General features: G+C 33.0%; 1 protein-coding gene across 1 annotated transcript in view; it reads left to right on the top strand.

The window, feature by feature from the left end:
- LOC111029930 overlaps positions 1-23,917 on the top strand; it is a 194,769-nt gene that overhangs the window by 15,922 nt on the left and 154,930 nt on the right. The gene's annotated exons all lie outside the window — the stretch shown is intronic.

Raw genomic sequence — 23,917 nt, 5'->3', positions numbered from 1 at the left:
GGAAAAGAAAAAAATTCAAACCGATTGACGGCGGTGGTCGGAGAGATAAAGATTATCGTTGTGGTTAGCTTTCATGTGTGATATCATATAATATCATACTGTAATGTTTTTTTTTTTTTTTACGGACGTTAGCTCTCGCGGTTGGTTTTTATTTTTATTTTTTATTTTTTTGTCTGGAACGCCGATCTCTTAATGACGGACGGGCGATCAGCGTTTCGGTATGAGAGTCGGTGAGGTTCGGGTCAAACCTAAATCGTTTAAAAACGATCAAACGTCGGTGCGGAGGTCTTCGGCGACCACCCGCCCCTTCATCCCCTGTTAGAGTATCGGCTGTGGAATAATAAAAAAAAAATACCTCCCAGGATTTTTGGCTCGTATTACACATAATACGCGAACGCACGCACGCGCGCACGTGTGATCCTATACCTTGTTTTCTTTATGTTGAAAAAAACCCTCACACATACCCTCGTCATCGCGTCCTCCTTTCCCCTAAATATCCCAACCAGCACTATCTACACATCATAACCCACCCTACCACGATGTTCGTGTACGTACACGCTATTACGCATTTAGTTCAATGACCCAGCGGCTAATAGTCGATTACACCCACCGCATCGAACTACACATGTTTATGTTAGTGATTTTTCACATAATTCGATAGACCGAGAAGACGGTTGGTACGTTTACTTCGTCGGGTATATTATGCAGGGTTGCTTAAAGCCGATTTTGTTCGTACATCAATAGACAGCTTAATATAATATTATTATTGTATATTATATCGATCCGTATCGCCTGACTTGGACTTCCGGTAACTACCCCGTCGAAGCTCTGTTATGTTTGGGTCCTTTGGGTTTTTGAAACCGGGACGATAACAGCACGATTGCGTTCGGTCCGACATAATGATAATGATAATAATAATTTTGCACGATCAAGTATTTTTTCCATCGCCATTTTTAAAGTGGACATTCGAGCAGGGTGTTTACTTTGCTGTATTTCCAGCTAAATATCGAGGCACTACGTAATTCACACAAATCATAATCAGAAATGAGGCCAGTGTAATATTTCATTATTATAGTAACCCGCGTAAAAGTGTTTTTTAATCTTCTTCTTATCCCGACCGCAACGGTACGCGCCAGCGAAACGACTCGAGCCAATTAACAAGACTTAATTTCATATTAATAACAATAATATAATAAACCAGACGGAATCACATCAGAACGAACACCTTCGGGAATCAATTATTTATTCTCGTTGTTGGTGACAACATTTTTCTCTACTTCTTTGTACTAAACAGAAACGTCCTGCAGCGTTTAGAAAAAAAAAAATAATAAAGTTTATACTGAATAATAGGAAATATTAAATTCCATGTGCACAATAAAGAGTTGTAATTCGGATCTACAAATTAAGGATAAAATAAACAACACAATTAGCTACAATAATAACAATAAGTAATATAATTTCATTTTAACTTAATCACATAATATCTAAGTATGAAATGTATTTGTCTTCTAACAATGCAAATTATATTCTTACGAGATTTACATGTACTCGTAGACAATAATTCAGTTATCACAGAGTGAATTTGTTCGCTTTTATATAGGTATGATTGACCTATTGATCCTGTTAGAGAAATACACGATGATATGATTTACACAATAGCAATATAATGCAATTTAATATGCAATATAATATTGTGTAGAGACATTGTGTAATATATTTATTATATATTTTCAACACTGCGGAAGTTAAACAATGTTATATTACTGTGATGTACCATCTATATCGTTACAATTGTCCCCGTCAGTCTGAAATAGACAAGGAGTCTTATTGCAAAAAAATAAACGTCTTTTTTTTAACACGACATTAGAATGCTTATAATATTCTTTGACCATACTTGTATCGTCACAATACGGTTTTTTTCTTATCAAAGTCGATTTTTGTGTGCGTTACAGTATTATTACGAAAAAAAAATTGACATTAAAAACGAATCAATGTTAAATGGTTTGCTTGCGCGCCGATAACGTTCTGCTGGCATCGGTTTTGATCGTATAGCACCATCAGAACGGACAACATTTTTGCAGTATTACGACGTTTACTCTGCACACATTATACGTTATGGTGATGCACTATATCCGTGTTAAGTGTGGTTTTTCAAAGTTTACTCAAAAACAAATCTGTAGATGCAAAAAATATTCTGGACGTACGTCTAGTTGTATTTCGTGTTCAATACCGGTATACTAACAAACTAAACAAACAACTTCTCATTTGAAATCTTAATTCGTAAAAAACAATATTACATTATGCGAGTGGTATTTTTTTCCTTATTAATAGTTCAATGATATTCTTAACAAATATAAAGTGCCTAGTATATGGTTGGAAATGTATATAGTTTGGTGCCAATAAACCCGGACTTGGGTTGTCTTTCGTTAGTAATCTATACATCAACCCCTAAACTCATAAGTGTTATAACAAATTTAATGTGCACACGTTATTAATGAAATGTAAATATAATTTATAATCTACATATTATCACACCTCTAAAATGCCCGTTGCCCGACTCTCAGTAATCAATTATGTGTTTGTGCTTATTATTTCCAAACACTTTTTTCCTCTATATATTGTGTATCGCCCACAGTCACAGTAAATTGCTGTTGTAATGGTGGTAGTACACAGTGCAGAAGTGCGTTTTGTACCCCATCGCCTCTACCATCCAACCATCCCCTCAGCGGGTCTCCGAAGATGAAGAAGGAGATAGGCATCTCTAAACCTAACGTCTCGGATCGTTAATACCCGCCTTTTGTTTCGCTCGACGGCCGAAATCCTTCTCGCCGCATTTATACAGCTTTTTCACCCCCTGGTAAATGCCCCGTCGTTTAAAGCTGCTTCTCCGGACTCGAAACTTGTCGCCGGTAAACAAGATAAATTATACTAGCACGACTAGGTCATTGCAGCTGTGTGTGTATGTGTGGTGTGTGTGTGTGTGTGTGTGTGTGTGTGTGTGTGTGTGTGTGTGTGTGTGTGGAACCGTTGAAACAATCGACGTGTCTTCTAACGCTCGTTAGGTCTTGCGGAAGGGTGGGNGCGCGTGTGTGTGTGTGGGAGTGAGCGAGGGCCGGAAGATGTCTTTACTCTTCCCACGTCGACATCGCCACCACCGTAGTCGAAGTCACGCGTATTAAAGTCGTGGGCTTTTGGGCAAAAAAAAAATGTCCCCCACCCCTTGGTCTCCGATCCGCACCAAAAGCTACTGACACCGCCGCTGCTGAAATTAATAATTCAAGGGGTGTATAATCTTGACAGACTCCTTGGCGGCGGCGGGTCGAACCGACTGGCTACGGCGGCGACGTTACTCCTCGACCGCGCCACCACGGTCGCCGCCACTGACATTTGCGGCGCCCGAAAATACAAAACGAAAATCAATACACATGCACAAACACGCACGCACATTTTTACATATACATTGAAAAAAAAAAACACAAAATAAATAAATAAATTTTGTTCCCTGCGCTGCAGCCACAACACCAATCATCTCTCTTCATTATATCCGAACACATACACACGCACACGTAGACTATAGGCCATCGTATAAGTGCTATACAATGTCGGCGCGGGCTCTACCGGACTGACAACGGTTGTTTTTCATTTCCCTTTCCCGCCACCACATCACACTCGCCGTGAATCTCACCCCCCACAGCAACCCCTGAGCGTCAGGCGATTTAGACATTTTAATGGAAGTTCCGTGTGTGGGGTGCGCTACGCTGCCGACCCTATAATATTATAGAGGTGGTCCGGCGGTGTACGCGTGTTTCCGGCCCCCGCGATATTGTCACGCGAGTACCTACTGTAATATTATAAGCCAAAATTGATCAAACTGCACACACACCCACACCCATACTCTGGCGTTACGCGACAGTGCAAGACTACCCTTTGTTGTTGTTACAGTGGTCTTTGTTGTCGTGGTTGTGGTCGTGGTCGTCGTAGTTATTTCAAAAGTATATTCAACAACGTATTATTTGTGAGGTGGATATATATATAATAATGTTGTCACCTTATAGCTGCAGATCTTCGCGGATAGGTATTAGAAGAAGCAACAAAAAAAAAAACAATTATCTACAGTCGGTTTTCAAAGTGGCTCAAAATAAGTGGTGAGATGCCTTTCATAATTTATTTTATAGTTCTCATATATCGCTTAAACAGTCACACAAAATAAGTGGAGGGATGGGAAATGTTAATTATATAAGTGGAGGGATGCCATCCTAGATAACCCCCCCCCCCACTTCGACCACTGTGTGCAGAAGAATTTATTAATTACGATATTCCAGATAAAACTATTCCAAGACATGTACTTGGTTGGTTTTATATATCGCATGCAGTATGTTTTAAATATAGCATTCTGATTATCTAGGTCCCCTGAAGATCTTTATATTATGTGATTTATACTGCGATTCTTATTTGGATTATATTATAATAGTTGATAAAACTAAATTGTAGACGAACAAGCTAAAATATAAATCCATACATCTGGAGCACAATATCCATTGCACATATCCATAAAAAAAAAAAAATACTCAACTGAAAAACGGCCGATATGATAATATTATTTTATACAATCGATTTTGGTTTTTCATCGCACTTTATCGTAGTCGAGAGGATTGAACCGGATGATATGAAAACAGTCCATTACCCACCACCAACCGATAGGGTGTAAGACCACGTCGACTTTGGGTGATCGTATCCCACGTTGAGGGTCTATTCTGTTCACGGAACATCGCATGGTAAGGCGTCCTGTCGTTTTACCGCGGTTACGGACTAGGTAACCTTAACCGTGCGAGTGCGTCGGGCACATAATAATGGTATGACGATAACATCGTCGTGTTACCAGAAGCTACACAATAAACTAAAGCGTATCCGGTTGAGAAACCGTAGGTAAACGCGAGGGACTATAATACCGATATTATTATAATGGTATTCGTAAGGTTGACCGTAGTATACTAGGTAACACGTATATACCACTCGAGCGTCGGGTGGATGTCATATCATTATTATTAGACCAGTTTCAGTGATTGTACTCGTCTGTATGAATTCAAATAAAAATACACAAAAATATCACGACTCACTTGCGCCTGGAGACAGGAGTCTCGCGTTTTCAAAGTAATAATACATTGCCGCACGAATTTGCTAGCAATAAACCGAATAATAATGGTCACCGGTGCAATGGCCAGACAAGTACACATTTTTGAAACTAGCTTTTAACACAACAATGTTGACATTTTATACACATGGATATATTTCTTTATCAGTTGCTGCAAGAGCCAAATACGTCTTATCATTATTAAGTACATGATGGAATACAGTTATAAAACTATTTTTGAATAATTACCGGTGTACACAACCAATTATGTTCAGACGTAACCTTAAATATTATATTATTTGGGTATCTTTATTTTTCCTAAAAACCATATGATAAAAATACAATACGTCTGAACGTATTTATTTACTGTTACAAAATCGATTTGATATATTCATTATAATAATTGTATGCTAGTAGTGTAAGTTGGACTAGTGTTTGTATTTTTCTTTGACTGTTACCTCACACTGTCAATACCCAGTGCATCTTTTTAGATTATTTGGTCATTACAAGTATTGCAAATGTATTTTTCAACACTTTTCAGTTTTTATAAATTATCATCATAAATATAGTATGAATATCATATAAAATTGTTATATTTCATTAGGTATTTTATTGTTTTCATTTTTGTCTTATTTTTATACACGTATGTCATGATAACATCGGGTTCATTTAGCAGTTTTTAATAAGTTTTTTTGTCTCCTGAAAAATGTGAAAAAATGAACTTGCCTGATTATTTCCCCGGTGCCTTCATTATTTATTATTCGGCACGCACAACGAGAACCCCAATTGACACGCTTTGTCGTTCGAAAACAGTACAATAATTATAATACGCATGTTCGCACGTTGGTTGTTCGCATTATTATTAGGTACATCTATAAATAAAATATATATATATATATAATATGTATGTAGACTCTACACACATATTTAGATACATAGTACAATTAGTACATATATATATATATAATATATATAAATAATATATATATTTATATTTAATGCGTGTGTCGTATACACGCGTAAATCCACCAACCACCACCCACTAGCGGTGTATCGAACGCACTATTGCAAATTGCCAAATGGCGCTAAGTGTTTGTGTGTATAGAAATTACGAGTGTTAACGTTTTACCGAATAATATTGTTATGTTTACGAGTTTCGGCAAATGTATATTATTACATTATCATACATTTTATTTTGTTCGGCAATTGACTGCGTAAAACGCGTCGCGCCTCAGGACTCGAATCGCACGACTTCAAGCAGAACTATTCCACGAATCGTATAGGTATTGTTTTTAATACTATACAATATTATAATCACGACAATAATAAAGTAGTGGTAGGCCTGCGAGTTACGGGTGGTACAATAATCATTGATCACTCGTGTTCGGAATATTATAAAACAAGATAAAATTGATTTCACGCTTATTACTAACTACAATGGAACCTCGATATCTCGAATTCACGAGGGACCAAAAAAAAAACATGTCGAACTTTGAGTTACTGAGGTTATTTAAAATATTACAACTATTGAAATCGGGACAACAAAAAAAAAAAAAACTGATTTATAGAATCTTTGAGATACCGGAGTTCTAGTTCCATTGTATTATTATATACGTGAGTTTACTAGGACTTTTTTTTAATGTTTTTTTTTTTCGTTCGATTAACAACGTTTTTCACATATTGTGCGAACGCGCTTTTTTTATCAGTAATTAAGCCCATTGAATGCATGTTTAATATTTTTATCAAGTGATCTAACTGTTGTAGTAGGGGATAGGTAATTAGTAACAACAATAGGTACTGAACGTGTTCACGCTCAGCCGATTAAAATAATTCAGGCGCAAAATTGCTGCATCGAATTTATATTTCATTGTCGAAAAACAATTATTTTATAATGCTAATTTCAACGTGAAACCAATACATTATACAAGTCGTTATATTTTTCATGACCATCGTGGTCGCATAAAGCTCAATGTCAAAGCTAATGATTTAATGCGTTCTATAATATGTAGGTACTTTATACGTTGTGCCATAAATCTTGAACCGCTACGAGTCACCTAATCGACGGCAAGAAATTCGATATAGTAATAATTACAACGGCGTCACTTGTCCTTTCAAGTAATAAAATTGCAGTATTTCACCCCTTCGGCTTAGACGTATTTTATATTAAGGCCATTGGAGGGCTATATAATTTAAGAAGGTTAATACGAATCCGTATATAGATTGTAATAACTCTAATTTATATTTTATAAATAACCATGTTTGTGTCGAAACATTTAAAAATGTTGTCAAGTTAATAATATTATATAAAGCTATATCAGTATAATATAGAACCATTCAATACGTTTTAACCATTTATTAGACATTTTGCGAACATTTTAATTTTTTTTTAAACATATTTAAAAAAATGAATCTTTGATAAATTAATAATAAAAAAAAAAAATGTCCTAAAATCGATGTATACGAAAATAAATTAAGACAATATAGATTATTGAAAATGTCCCAGCTCTGATGACACTAACTCATAATAACATGTTTCTAAATTAGCTCAAATCAAAATACATAGTTAATTCAATACGATTTTCAATAGTATTATTCCATACCTAGGTATTCGAAAAAGTAGGCACAATATGTTATATTGCTTTGTATAATAATGGACTCACACGACTTCATATAATAATAATAATAATAATACCGGCAACGCGTTTCATATCACATTGTCTATGGGATTACCCATATAATATCTCTGTAGATGGCATTTTTCTTCTCAGATACTATCAGCAATGGCTTTTATAGAATTTCTCATTTAACGAGAAAGCATTATTCGTCCCGTAGAAGTCTGAGGGTCGGCGATACCAATGGAAAATAAGTAATACGTACCAATTATTTATATGTTTTTGTCAAATTCGGGTATTTAAATAATTGTATGTGATACGGCGGGATGGGATTTTGAAAAGTTAATTTGCTCAAGAAGTTGCAGAAAATAAACTCTTCAAAGTTTTCCGTAAACCTTTTGCTCGTTATAAATTAGTGATAAACTTTAAACGTCCTAATATGTCCTAAAACTTCTGAAATCCGAGATACTGCGCCGCCGAGCTTAAATACTCGAAATTTCTCTCTGCATATATATTATATATTATACGTATTATTTAATATGGGATAAATTATCATTTATAATATTATATACTTCAGTATTATTGTACCTAACCCATCTGCAGTTTTCGGTCCGAAAGTAGTACGAATAATACTACACGAATAAAACTGCGTTATAGCGTTGTATACTTGAATATTAGATTTTTGCGGTCAACAATCATATTTTTTCTTAGAATTCATATCATCAGTATAAATATACCTGTACGATGTGTATGTAAGCACAAAATACGTAGAATGTATAATTGTTTATATAAAATATAATGTAAAGTCGTAATGTATACTATTATACAGGGTGTTCAAAAAGATTGAAATCGGTCATTAGATTAAATATTACTGATAAACGAAAATAATTTGATATTCTAATATTATTACCTAATTAATGATTAAGTGATCAGGACATATTTTACCTAATTAATGTGTATAGAATATTTAGGCAATAAAAAATATGCATACAATGATAGAAGGGTTTTCAAATACACATTGTATATTGTTATTATTATGGATGTCACCGAATCAATACTATACAAGTTATATACCGCAGTTTGCGAGTTTGAAAATTTGGTCGGAACGCCCTGGACGTGGTGCAAATCGAATTCGCGACTTTGTTCAGTTGCTGTGCACACCTAATATTATTATTGTACATCATTACATGGCACAATTAAAAAAAATTACACAAAAGGCCGCAAAACGTTTGTACGATTCGTGCACCGCCGCCCAGTTTTTTAATCGGGTCGTATGTACAATACGCTCACACCCGTAGCTTTCGTTTCCACGTCGTCGATTAAAATGTACAAAAAAAAAAAAAAATACACAAACACTGAAACACGCATAAAAAGAGTACACAAACTACACCCGGTGGGGTGTCGGAACTGATCGGGGGTTTTATTTTTCATGCTGAAATTTAAATTTATAGCACCGCGGGCTTGTGATATTCGTTTTTATACTCTCGCGTCGCTTAAAATATATCGCGCTGTGATTAACAACAAACAGTTTTAAATTAAACTCGCTCGAAGACGAGGACGGTTCCATCCAATATACCTGAACAGTATAATAATAAAATATTGGGTACAGTTTTTATAATTATTTGAGCCTATTATTCGACAACTACAAATTAAACAGGTCCAAACACGTTCATACAAAAAAAACATCACCCTTCTCCACAGACGATCCCCACAGTTAAAAACAATCAATATAAATCTTCATAACTAAACTTAAAAACAATATTTTCCATTCATAAAGTCCTTTTAAAACCTATCCAGTGTCCAAACATATGTCACATGGGACATGGCCAAGAAATCCAACACTAATAAAATTCTTGTTTTTCAATCTAAATAACATCCCATTACCACTAATGCCTCGCCAAACATCTCGAACGCTACATACTTACATTAAGACCTATACATACTTAATAGGTAGTTACGAGTATAATAAGTGTCATGGCAAAATAGCACTTCAACATATTCCACATATATCTGCTTCCGCGAACATTATAATCTCCTCATATCGAAAGAGGTTACACTCTCTATCTCTTTCTCTTACTGGAAACATCACTAGAAGATTAAACGGCAATGGCTTAGGGTTTTCCTTCAATAAACCAACTGACATACTGAAATAATTTAATAAAATAAGTAATTAATTACATTGTGACACTTCTATAACTCTCCAATAAGTTTTTAATTATTAGTGTTTTTTCTCTCTGTTTCCTTCACTGCATTATTGTAAAATAAAATAAACCATGCCGAAGTGGTATCCATTATAGATACCAGCTTTACTCGTGCCTCGTTAATCTATTAAACTCATTGCTATAACGTCGTTTCGCCAGATTATACCAAGCTACTATTGTTAACAGGATCGATGTTTTTTTTTTAAATGAAATAAAAACTTACTTGCGTGAAGTCGACTATATAGCATGGAAATCATACCCTTTGTGCTTTCAACCAGGTTTACTACTCTTACACATATTATATTCTATACTTGTCGGCGCAAACAGATTTTCTGTCGTCCTGGAAAATCTTACTCGCTCCGTGTCCGATCACACCATAATATTTTTATACAAACACTGATAGAATGGCGTGTTGCAGAAGGTACATATAATAATATGTTATCGTATAAAGTTGACACACATATTGTGATGCAAATCTGGTCGTTGGGTATACGGCGCGTGACAAGAAGGTCGCGTGTATTATAATATATTATTATTACTATCATACATAGGTCAGACCCAAAACGGTACATATACGTATAAATATGATGTTTTCACACGTTTTCATAAGTAATAATATTATAACATATTGTGTGCGTGTCCGAATGACGACGGTGGATGATGTGGTAAAAAAGAAACCTAAGAACCCTATAATAATATATAAAATTGTATAATAGCGATAAGGCGACGACGACGACGACTTTGTGATATTACATGTACAACACTGGTACGTATAATAAAATTTTGCATAATATATTATAGCCGTTTCGACCCCGATTCCCTCCCCCTCGCAATCACCCACATAGGTCGTGGCCCGGACGAAAATTTCCGATTAAAAACCTCAAAGTTTCGTAGGACGCGGGCGCGGAACAATATTTTCCCCCGAGGACTCGTAAAAGAGGAAATAAAGATACAACCGGAAACTTCGTTTAATCGTCCCTAAACGCCGTTGCGATTTTCCCCCGGACCCGGGGGCCGGGCCACGTTTTTTCGAGGATTTAATGCATCTCCGTTTCTCCACACGTCTAGCTGTCTATCCGTCTACCCTCGGCTTAATTTTTTTCGCTTCCATATTATTATAACCGTGACTAGGAATATTAAATAATAAACGTTATCTCCCGCCGGCCGTGCACGTGCCATGCACACACCCACCGGATAAGCGATTTGGGTCAAAAGTGGCGTGCGTTTCGTATGTTAGTTACCTTTTTAAACGGTCAATACGCAGATAAAGTTTGCGTTAGGCATGACGAAAACATCGAGGGATCGCGGAAAACGGTTGTCGCGGTTTGTTACTTTTTTTTTCGTTTTCCCCCACAGTGTTGACAAGGAGGTAAATTGATCAGTTTTTCGTCTCACACAAAAACCATATACGTGTGCGTGAATATATATATACACTACTATAGGGACGTGAATAGAATCCACGGCTTGTTATCCAATTCCCCTAAAAGCTTCTATTGGTACGTTTCTCCCTGTTGGGATATTGTAAAGTGACCATCTACCGAGAGTGTATATCCACTATCGTTAGATGATCTCCTACAACTGCTACTACCCTGAAGCACTTTTTCCGATATCACCCAATAGTGAGTTTTCACTGTCTTGCCATTGTTCAGTATGTTCTGATTAGTTGGATGTAATAATATACTGGGTGATCCAAAACAATGGTGTTTTTCTGATTTACACTCTCTAGCTGTGGTCATATTCGTGTACACCGAGTGTACAGTTACCGAAAATGGCTGACCACCAGAGCAGAGGGATTAATGTGTGGCAAGAATATAGGTGTGTGCGTGTGTGTGTGTCACTCTTGCAACTGAACAAATCGATTCGATTTATCGTCGCAACAGCATCGGCTGGAAATATGTCAAAAAGTTTTCGACGTACAACCGGTGACGGGGTCACGGAGCTCGACCACCAGGACGATGGGAAATGAGGTCGGAATCCTATGGTAAGAATATGTGTACGTCCCAAGCTAATTTATGTTAAATGTGCGTGCGTAAAAAGCCGAAGGAATTTGTGTTTGTGGGCTGCGGCAGAAGGAGGGCAGGTTTTTAGTTAACCGCGTTTTAATGTGTTTTTTTGGTTCATTTTTTTTTCTTTCGTTAGACTTGCTCGATAACAGTACAAAATATTTTATCATACGAGATCACATCATGATGATATAGTTTCACTAAATACCGAAATTGTACAGCAGCGTGTGTATAATATATTATTATGTTGTAAAATGTGATCATTTTTTTATTTTATATTCAGTACCTGACGATAAATATTCTAAAACCACCTCGAAATTCCATTTTAAACATGTCGTTTACATTACCTTCATAAATATATATTTTTTAAATTTTATTCGGTTTGTTAAGCAATAAAAAATAATTAAAATATTATTACACCGAGGTTTTTGTGCGTAGGTATACGATATGATATAATATGTTTTTTTTATCGCCGTCATTTTAAAAACATCGAATTTAGTTAAATACTTTTGTGGGTATATTTTATGTAACTGTGTTTATATTTTTCATTTTTATGTATATTTATTTACAAATGCATAACGCGCCTGCAGTGTAACTGGATTCGGGAAACGAGTAAATATTATCATTAACAGCAACTAGCCTGCGCGTTAACTTTGCATTATTATTAACACGTTCAAATCGTGCACGGGCGTTAAACACACATGCTGCGGTAAATATTTAAAAAAAAAAAACAGAATAAAAAAAGCCCCGAGTTTAGTTTGCGAGCATCATCAAAAGTTTTTAACTACAGTCGTCAGATCCGCTGTGAGAGTGGCGTGCCACACACACACATTCAATAATAATAATAATAATAATAATAATAATAATAATAATAATAGTGTCTTATTATAATAACAATATTACGATATCATACCCGCCACGAAAATCGTGTAGAAAACAAACGTCACATAATATAATATTTGTTGTAAATAGCGATGTCGAACGTATTTTATCTTTTCGATTTATTGCCACAGCCGCGGCGCGCTGACACAAACGGCCGTTTCGGGTAATAAATGTATAATAATATTACACAGTTATAACCCATCCCAAAATATGATATTAAATTTGGCACACAGTTGTTCACCACATATTATTATTATTATTATTATTATTATTGTTATACATTTTTGTACGCCTATTGTGCAGTAGTAGTACCAGGTTGTGAACATATTATTATTATTATTATTATGATAATATTAAGCGTATCGGTCACGAGTGGAACGGAACGATGACATCTAAACACAACATTAAACAACCCAACGAATAAATTACTGTACATATTATTGTTACCACTGTAGTTATACACTACATGACATAACATGGTGAATATAAGATTTGTATACTGCTAACATGCGAAGAGTGTTGAACTTTGAAAGCTCGTGAGTTCGCGAATCGAATAACGATCGGCGATTTATTGTTCGCATTGTTAATAGATAGGTATTATAATAGATATAACATATTATTATTATTATAGCATACCTATGGCTGTGCGACGTGATATAAATTATAATTATTTGATCGAACTGAAAATTTCATTACTTTAGGTACACTTCGTGTTAATATGTCGTTTTCCAATAGTTATTAGGAATATGAAGAAAAATTAAAGGCCGAAAAACTGTCATTTACATTTTATCAAATAGTCCACATCGCCACAGATTAATTATAATATAATATATTTTATATTATTTAATCATTATTGATCATTGAAAATAAAATTATATTATTGTTTTTCTCTCACGTGTCCTGTATTTATAGATGAAAACGTTTGTTAAAAAAAAAAATTAAATTATAATAATCAGAAGTAAATATTTGTAGGAATTTAGAGTTTTGATTGAGAAAGTCAATTTAACAAGGATGTATTTTTGAGATGTCCTAAACGGCTTATAGTTCGAATATGACTTAAGGTTTTGTTCAACTTAAGGTCCATGTCCAGTTGCCTTTTATTTTACTAAATTAGGTAGTCATTTTTTAACATTATTATCGTTTAAAAATATTGATTTCATTTCTATAGTATAGGTATAAATTCAGATTTAGAATTTGTATTTTCTTTTGTTAAAATATTATTATTACACAATTTCTGATTTTTTTTTAATAAATACACAATTAATAAAACATATACACTATACATTTTATAGTATTATATTATAATAGTTTTTCAAATAAAACTTAATATTATCCGTGTTACAGCACCACCACTACCACCACCTCCACCACCACCACAGTTACCACCGATACAACATGAATAGACAAATATTCCACTCTCACATATTATTATATTGATCCACAGAGAACTTTACAGACAAACTAAATTACATTTTTATGAATACGCTAAAGCGAACATAATTTTATCCAGTTCGCTAAATTCATCTTTCACAGTCAACAACCACGTGCAAGTGCTACGTGAAACATATTAAAAATAGGAATGAGCTCTTTTTGAAGTGGATAAACAAATTTCAACTCAAAATTATTATAATAATATTGTTTATCGATACAATATTGAAACGGAAAAAATACTAAAGATCTTAAAAAACGACGTCTTGTACGAGTGTGGCTATTATAACTATATTATATTATCCAGGGCCACAAGAAAGTAAATTAATTATTTTAAATTAAGTTAAAGATCAAAAACTTACCTAATCCAAAAGTTAAGTTAAGCAGAATTGTCCATAGATTATTAATGGAAAATGATTGAAACGTAACTGATTTATAACTTCTTAGGTCAAGTTTAAACACAATACATATAATAGAAAAATTAACAATTTATGTTACAAAATCATAATAATCATTTATTTTGTCTCAACGATCGATATTTAAAATTCGTACCGTGTTATAAGTTGACTTTAATTAGACGATAATATGCGCGTTTAATACAATTAAAACAGTCCACCACCACTACCAATTATACATTATGTTTTTTGGGCGTAAAACTCGTTTAATTCAAACAAACATTCCGTAATGATATTTTTGTAAATTCCGTGTTTTAAAATATTGAGCAAACCAAGACGTTTACTATTGCGCGAGAGCAAAAAGCGTAATAACACAGCAGACGTTCGCTATGTTTGCTATTGTTAACAAATTTCAAATTACTTTTAAGGTAAACAAAAAGATAAATAAAATGTTCAGAAATTAAACAACCGAAGACAAGAAACGTGCAGCGTGTAGAATAAAATTTTAGAATTCTTTTAATTTTTTAGCTACGAATATTCTAATATTGTTAGCGAGTGTACACTCACTGTTTGTAAATATTAAAGACCGAGAATATAATATATTTTTTTCTCTAAAAATGTTTATAAATAAATTATTGCATTTTTTTTTCTTTTTGTATTATCAACCACCGAAAGTATAACCAAGACTCAAAAACACAGTCTGCTTAAATAATTGTAAATAGTTGGCATAATTGGTGTTTTCAACTTTAATTAAAAAATTGCTTTTGCATATTTTTATTCTGTGACACCGTGCCAGTTATATGACACAATAATAATATTATTCTAGTGAGTAGTGACTCGGGTTCATTTCCAAAAATTGGAAGTTTTAATGCCATCGTAGCAGTTGTTTTTCGATTGTATTCGTTCAATGAATAACGGAATTTTAACGAAGTTCAATAAATTCTGTTTTTGTAGCCAAATGATAAGCTATATTTATATTTATATAAACTTTGCAACAACATGTTTTGTTAGAAATAGTATCATTTTAATATTCGTGAATTCCTCTCTTTCTTGTTTATTTTAAGCCATTTAATATGCCACTGCAGGTAAACATAATATAGGTACAACGTTCTTACGTACATTTTAATATAGTCGGATTTAATATGGTGTTCATATACAAATAAATCTAAAGTAGGTACATATTATGCCTAACTACAAGCCAGACTAATTATTATTATTGATAGTGTATATAAGAGTGGTTGATTTGAAATACAACGTTAAGAAACTTTAATATGAGATATCTTAAATTTTCATATTCGTTGAATATAATACTATAAATAATAATATAGCGAAATCCTCAATTTGTTCCATATTATTTTAAAATAGCTCATAGCCACTATAGTTTAGTATAATAATAGCATACTATAATAATATAATACACAGTTTATTCAAACCATGATATTATAAAGGAATTATTCTTGATTATCGTGAAATTAGATGATTTCAAATTTTGTCATACGACGGTCATCGTAGGAAATGGTCGGAATCGTATATAGGTATCGGTCGCAATTTCATCTTGTGCCAAAATCTTTAAATCAATGCGTATATTTTAACTGCACATTTTCCGATACGTAGTGTATTCGCATATACTGTATATATTGACCACTTGTAAGTAAATAAGTCTTAAATCAAAAATGTATTCGTCAAAAATCATATTTTGTAATAGCAGATTGATATATTATTATGTATAATAAATAATAATGGATAATTTTATCCATTGTGAAAAATGTATACTGCAAACAGGTGTCAAAAACAAGTCATACGCATAAATCACCGCCTCGATATTGGGGGAATAAAGTAGTATTGGTAAAATAATGAACTGAATGAACCCTTGAAATAGAATAAAGCAATGACCAAAAAAAAAAAAAAAACGTATTCGACGTAAAACAATACCGTATATATGTTATTCGATGTATTCAATAAGTAACGAAATTCGGGAATGGTAGTAATTTTCAAAAAACCAAATCGTTAGGTAATATACATGACGTAAGCAAATGCTCAGTGCTTTATTTCTCACATTAATGTTTTTTTCTATTTATTGGTCAATATCACCACAATAATGTCGTGTATCATAAAAGCATTATGTTTTTTGTTCAAATCCAATTTCGGACTCATACTTAATGATAAATCACGTTACACATACCACAACCTTGTTTTTGCTTTTTTAGGAAATCGACGAAGTAACGGGAACTGCTTGCGCATTACTTCCGTGGCGCCGCCATCGATTATTCGAGAAATACAATAGGCAATAGGCACTTACAATAATTATCAAATAAAACTATTAACAAATTTCGGGCGTTGATCGGTACAAAAAGAGAGAGGACTCTATCGACTATCAATATCGTTGTCACCTTCGGGAACCTAACGTAACCCCTTACAGTATGCGTATATTATTGTAATAAGACGTTATTTTTTTCTTCGGACAGCAGCCATTTTTAAGGGTTATGCACAATGTACCTACATATGATAATATTATATGCCTAGCCATCGGATTCAATTTAAAACCTTATTTATTTCGAGTTATTTTTAATTTTTTGCTGCTAATAGTATTAATAATTCACTGTAGAGTTGACGATTTCTGTTTACATCCGTTAACGTACGTATATACGACATATGAACATCATAACGGTTGACGTGGGCTTATTCCGCTCTTCCGGTTGGAAGTCGTTCCGAGAAAATGATAATAATATTCTAAAACGCTATTAAAACAAAGTTCGTACTGACTACACAACAAGTATAATATTAATGGCTTCGTCGCGTCGTAGCGAAATCTCGTAAGTAGGTCTTATCAAATCTTACAGGTAAGGTTTTACAACTTCAATGCGTATAATTAATATTATTGTTATATTTTGTGATTAAAACATGTATTAGAACCAATTATAAAATTAAAATACATTTTAATTTCGAACCATTACTAAATGTAGTTCCGACACGAGGTTATTATCGTTGTTTGTATATTTTATGTATATTCGTATTATACCTGTACAATTATATTGAAGATTCGATTGCAGTCTGGGGTGTCGTATACGTACCGCAAGTCGCAACAACCTAAGGGGAACACTGTGCAATAAATAAATATTTTAAACAGTTTTCCAGCTCAGCGATCGTCGGCCGTTGAAATAATATTATACACACGATAAGTTATATCCGTTTATCCTCTCCCTCACAAACGTTCGTAACGATATCTATCGCGATATGAATCCATTCATTTTTCACGTCCACCATCGTTATTATTGTTATTATTATTGGGTTCTATCAATTTCCACACTAAATTTTTTCTCATCATAATTATTATTGTAGCGCCTTAGCATTTTCAAAATAAAACGGTCGTTGCGCGCTTTTTGTCATACACTACACAGTTGTAAAAATAGTAATAATAAGTTTAATTATAATTTACTAAAATCCTTAAAGGACACTGAAGTATACATACAAATGTAGAACTGTATTTTTATTCAACATTGCATCTATTTATATTATGTTCATTTTTTTTTTTTTTTTTTTTTCTCTAAATTATAATATTATAAAATGATTCTTCAATTAAGCTAAGATTCCTGTACCTAATGGCCTAAGTCACTGAGGCAGTTAACAAAGTAAAAAAAATTAACAATAATAATAATAATAATAATAGTAATCTCGTATAAATATTGTATGTGGAGACTTTTTGAGCCGGCGTGTCTGTAATACAACTCAAGAATAATCAATGGACGTGGCCAGTATAATCATTGTGATTGACTAAAGTGGATTAATACTATTAGCTGCTCTCATGACAAAAATACGATTTAATAACCATGCGTATTACTTATAACCATTATGATGATGATGTTATTAAAATGCCACGTACATTATTATAATATTATAACAGCCGAATGCACTTTATTGGTTTGAATTTGTTCGAGTACAACAGTTATCACGTATATTAACTTAATACGATATTATTCGAGTACCTGCCATGTACCTACCCACCTACCTACTTTTTCTCTTATCCGTTATTTTCTCTCATCTGTACCGCCTGAAAAAATATTATTATTTATACGTTTTTAACACAAACAATGAACGAGTCTCGAGTAGGAGGGTATGCATAAAAAAAAAATATTATACTATAATGTTAAAATGTACGTTAGGTTTATCGTACATGGTAATACCCGAGCGGTGGATTTTTTTCAAGATTTATGCTGTTGTACGCCCAGTCAATTAATAATAACTATAATTTATTGTAATTCATCCTTGTGGTGTGCATAATGGGAATCATTCTCGCTTACGTGTAATAAAATATAATATGATTTAATAGTTTATTTGATTAAAAAACATTTTTTCACGAACGTTTTATTGGCGTGTGAAGTGTGGCGTGACAGGCACTGTATGTATGATTTTAGATTGAATGAAAATATAATATACTCCATGTTCCATTATAATATAATAGTCATAATTATTGTGTATGAATTAATTGAGTAATTATTATTATACGCACAATATTACTTAACGTTCCGCACTTCACATTTGATTCCGTATTAATTATTACGTTAAGTATACACATTAATAAACTATAATGCATGTGGTATTGAATTTTGATTTTGAAAATATTTTACGATTTGTTTCCCCGATGAAAACGTACTCAACACTAATGGTTCAGTGAGCACACGTTTACTTATGTATAAATACATTATAAAATCCCACTGTTATTTTCGTTAGTGTGAGTGTGTATGAATTCACTGTTAATTGCATAATTTTTATCGTTTTGTATACCATTTACTAGAAAAAATACGTTATAGTGATAATATTAAGGTATAGGTATCATAAACAGAAGTCCATTAATTTCCTTAATTATTATATAACTGCTATGCATTCCGTCCATGCAACGCGATCGTTTAAATTTAAATTATATTAGCCGAGTGCAAATAACAATAATATTATACGTATGTGTTATATCATGACGTGTATATTCCACTAAACAGTAAAATACATTGTTGCATAAATTACCCTAGATGTAATAGGTTCTGTGTCAGGCAAATTTCCAGTGATATGATGTTAAATACTTCGAACAATTGAATTAAAAAAAAAAATAATTGCATTTAATTTAACAAATAAATAACTGAGTAAAATTCAAAATTTGAAATAGTATTAAATATATAATATTATGCATGGTTGAAACAAATAATTACTAAAGATATTGATAAAATCATGATTTATTTTGTATAACAAAACCTACGCTTTACATCATAATATGACAACCAATTTTAAGTTAGATTTATGCAAGTCAAAGTTCTTTTCTTTTCTCCATCTCGATGATGAGACTTTATCTTTGGGCTATTCGAACGCTCAATAATGACATTATGCAATTATTATAACGCGGCGCTCCGGATAGGCAATATAGCTACATATATCCTTTAAGGTTGATTTTTCGATAATAGCTCATTGTATCATATCAATTAATACTAATTTATTGGAGTACAATATAAATCTGTAAATTAGAAACCGTTGTATAATCATATAACCAAACAGATATCCCAGTTTTGATTTTAAAATAGATAAACAAATTTTCTGATGGTGTCAACTACATATTGACAATTATTTTTTTTTTTTATTAAAATGCTATAAAATCTTTTTGATTATTTAACTAATGGCTTGTAATAAGCTAAAAATAATAATACCTTTTAATAATAATAATAAAGTTTACCAACTTGTCAGTTATTATGTTCTTTGTTCTTGTCGCTTAAAACATACACTTTATGGTTAAATAATTGTCTGCAAGTGACAATATTATTTTTATTGTTCTTCACAAAACGCTATAAAACTATACATAAAGTTACGACTGTATTATAATAACTAATATTGCAACTCGCAGTACAAAAACACACACACACACACACACACACACGCGCGCGCGTGCCACTGAAATCGTGTGGATAACAATACAAACGTAATTCGCAATACGCCGAAAGTGTAAATCAGACAATCATAACAAACACGACCGCTCGTACAATATACAATATACATATAGGTCATACAGTGTCAATTTATCATCATAAATATAAATTATAATGTGTTGTTACGAACGTATTTAATTGCAGTGATCGCGCACGCGGAAACGGTTTCACAACAATAATAATATTGTCCATCTACAACAGGACGTGTGAGCATGTATTGTGAGCCATTAAAATTATAGTCGGTCCAATACCTACACGAAATATCAGAATGATTAAGCCATACTGTGCGTTTTACAAAGTACTGTTGTACTTGTCGTGTATAGGGCATTGGCATATTTTAGCCCCCGCCAAATTTGATTTCAAACGTTCTTCGCGGAAGTAGCTACGCCGTGTACCTTGAACCTCAGCTGTATCGTATCCACCGAGCCATGACAGTTATTTGGCGTGATTCGAGAGTAAAATTCATACATCGGTTTTCCTTTATAATAATAATTCAAGAACGAACTCGACATCTGGTGAACAAAAATTAGCTTCTCACTGATATCGGTGAAGTACAAAAATGTATAATATCGTAGTGTGTAACTGTGTGACAGTGGCGGAACCGGGATTCCTCTTGGGAGGATGATAATGAATTTACACAGAATTGGTTTGACTAGGGTCTCCCACAAGTGTAGCATACAGATGTCGAGACTTTATTTTAGCCTTTAGGTTTCAGTTCCGGCACTGCTTTACACATTTGTATTTGCAGTAACTTTCGTGACCATTGAAATCATTTTTTTAATTTTCTTATAGTTTTGGGAGAGTGGTAAGAGTTGCAGCGTATATACTACCAATTATATTTAATATACCTTAATATTGTACAGATCAAACACTATGTGCATAAAATTTATGTAAATGTCATAAACTAAATATTTAATTGCGTTTAAAGACTCTCAAACAGTGTTCTAACGATAACATCTTGAAAAAATAATATCAAACATATTATTAAATTGTATTTATTTAAAATTATAGTTATAAAATTAAACAAAATTAAAAACAAAAAGCACAAAATTGCATTTATAGTTAAATTTGCCAACAAAATACGAAGTAAAACATTACTACATTCAATTAATCAGTATCACCTGAAACATATTTTCTGTTTAGAGACCTATAAGTTGGAACATATGAAAAACAATTACATCGCAACACAATCCCAGCATTAATTATGACGATTATTTTACAATGGTACTAATATGTTATATACATTCATTTTGAAATCCCATCAATCTTCATAGGCAATAAAACATCATAATATTCTGGCTTATAGCCACATAAAAGTGGTTTTGAAAAAGCATCGGTGATAACGGTAAAACAATAAGAAAATACGTTTTCAAAAGATAAATATTTTTTTACTAATGTTAAGCACAAGTCTTGGAAAAACAATAACAAAAATAATAATTGGTATGCGTTAACCGAACGCTTATATTATTTTTAAGGCGAAAACATATTATGTAGACCGAAAACAAAAAATCGTTGGAGAACCACATCATTATTATTCCTTATTAATATTTTGAATTTCGTTTGTAAGAACCATGTTGGCATAAAGACTTAAATTGTATCTTATAAATGCAGTTACTTACTGATGCTGGTATATTTTACAGACACTCAAAAAAGAAGATAATTTCAATCAATTTAAATTCGAACAGGTCCGAGTGTTCACTATGCAACTTTACCCGGATTCTAGCTTCACATAAAATATGTGAAATAACTAGCTGGATCCACGAATACTTGACTATTCCACATCACGTGGTGAGTAGTAGACGTGTGATAATATAACACTGAGACACTTTATATAGCAGTATTGTATGATATTAGATGCTTATATTGTATATCGGCGAGTACTCTCGGCCATGCATAACCTAATCTACAGTTACAAATACACACGAATTTGAACATCTCTGATTTTGCATTGCTCAGGCCTAGACGACACAAGAAAAAAATAATATTCACATTACAAAAATCATTTAAGTATTGCTTAATATTATAACATCGTTTGATATTACTGCGCAAATAACTAATGTTTAATTGTCACCACCGCGATAGGCGCCGATATACCTACTATATTATTATTTTTGTGGTTATAACAATAACTATATGTGGAATACAAATGATGTATTATAGTTATCTGGTGCATATCTATACATCGACAATATCACCGACTCCTAGTCCTTATCAATTATAATAATAATAATATACGGTACGCGTTGTAAATTTACCGATATAATAATTTACTATCGTAAACGTATCGTTTTATGCGTGCGAGTATACATATATATATATATATATTTATGGCAGTATTAGTAATTTATTTCTCCGTCGGACACTATATCATCATTAAACGCATTTTATTGTCCTCGGTCGTCGAGTGCATGTGTGTGTGCGTATAAATATTATATTTACGTCCACGACGGGGGAGGGTGCCAGTCGGTTATGATAATGTTGTAGAGTCCCATGCGCCCTCCGAAACCCGACGTTGGTGATTTTTACGACCAGCTCGTCGAGATCGGACGTGAACCGACAAGTTAGTCGATCGATTGTATAATAATATAATATATCAATAATTTTATTGAGACATAATATTATTGTCTTTTCTCGTGGTCGAAAAATATATTATATTATTATTCATATTCATCGTTTCGGATGCGGACGTATTGGCGACCGAGTAGAAATTATAACTCAATACCTTTTCAAATTGCTGCGCACGCTGTTATCGGGCTGTTTTGCTGATACTGAGGCGAACCTAGGTTTAATATCAACCCACAATTATATTGGAAACATAAACGTATTATTATAACCACCGAATACTAAGTTTTACCGGACTAAGATCAAAATATTACTCGATATTTTACATAGGTACCTACATATCAGCTGTCCACAAGTTTACTACTATCCAATCGTCCAAACCAACCCTGATCATTGATGACGGTGCAGTTGATATATTATACAAAATAAGGTCTTTTATGCAATAGATTTTAATTTTAGACATTATACAGTTAGGAAACAAATAAAATTATGAAGTTCGTAAGTTTTAAACTGTTCAATACAAAATAACATAAAATATGAGCATGCACCGCCATTGATATAAATTGAGGTTATGAGGATTAATTCAAAGTTATTTCAAAGTATTCAAATTTTCAAGAGCTATTAAAAATAAAAATAGAGAAACATTTTATATTTTTAAAAAAAGTTGAAAACTAAAACTTGAGTCAAGCATTTTTAGAAAAACTTTGTTGGCTTTACACATTGAGAAAATATTCGTACAT

The sequence above is a fragment of the Myzus persicae genome, unplaced genomic scaffold (assembly GCF_001856785.1).
Source record: "Myzus persicae strain clone G006 unplaced genomic scaffold, MPER_G0061.0, whole genome shotgun sequence".
Taxonomy (NCBI): Eukaryota; Metazoa; Arthropoda; class Insecta; order Hemiptera; family Aphididae; genus Myzus; species Myzus persicae.
This window is presented reverse-complemented; position numbering and strand designations above follow the sequence as displayed.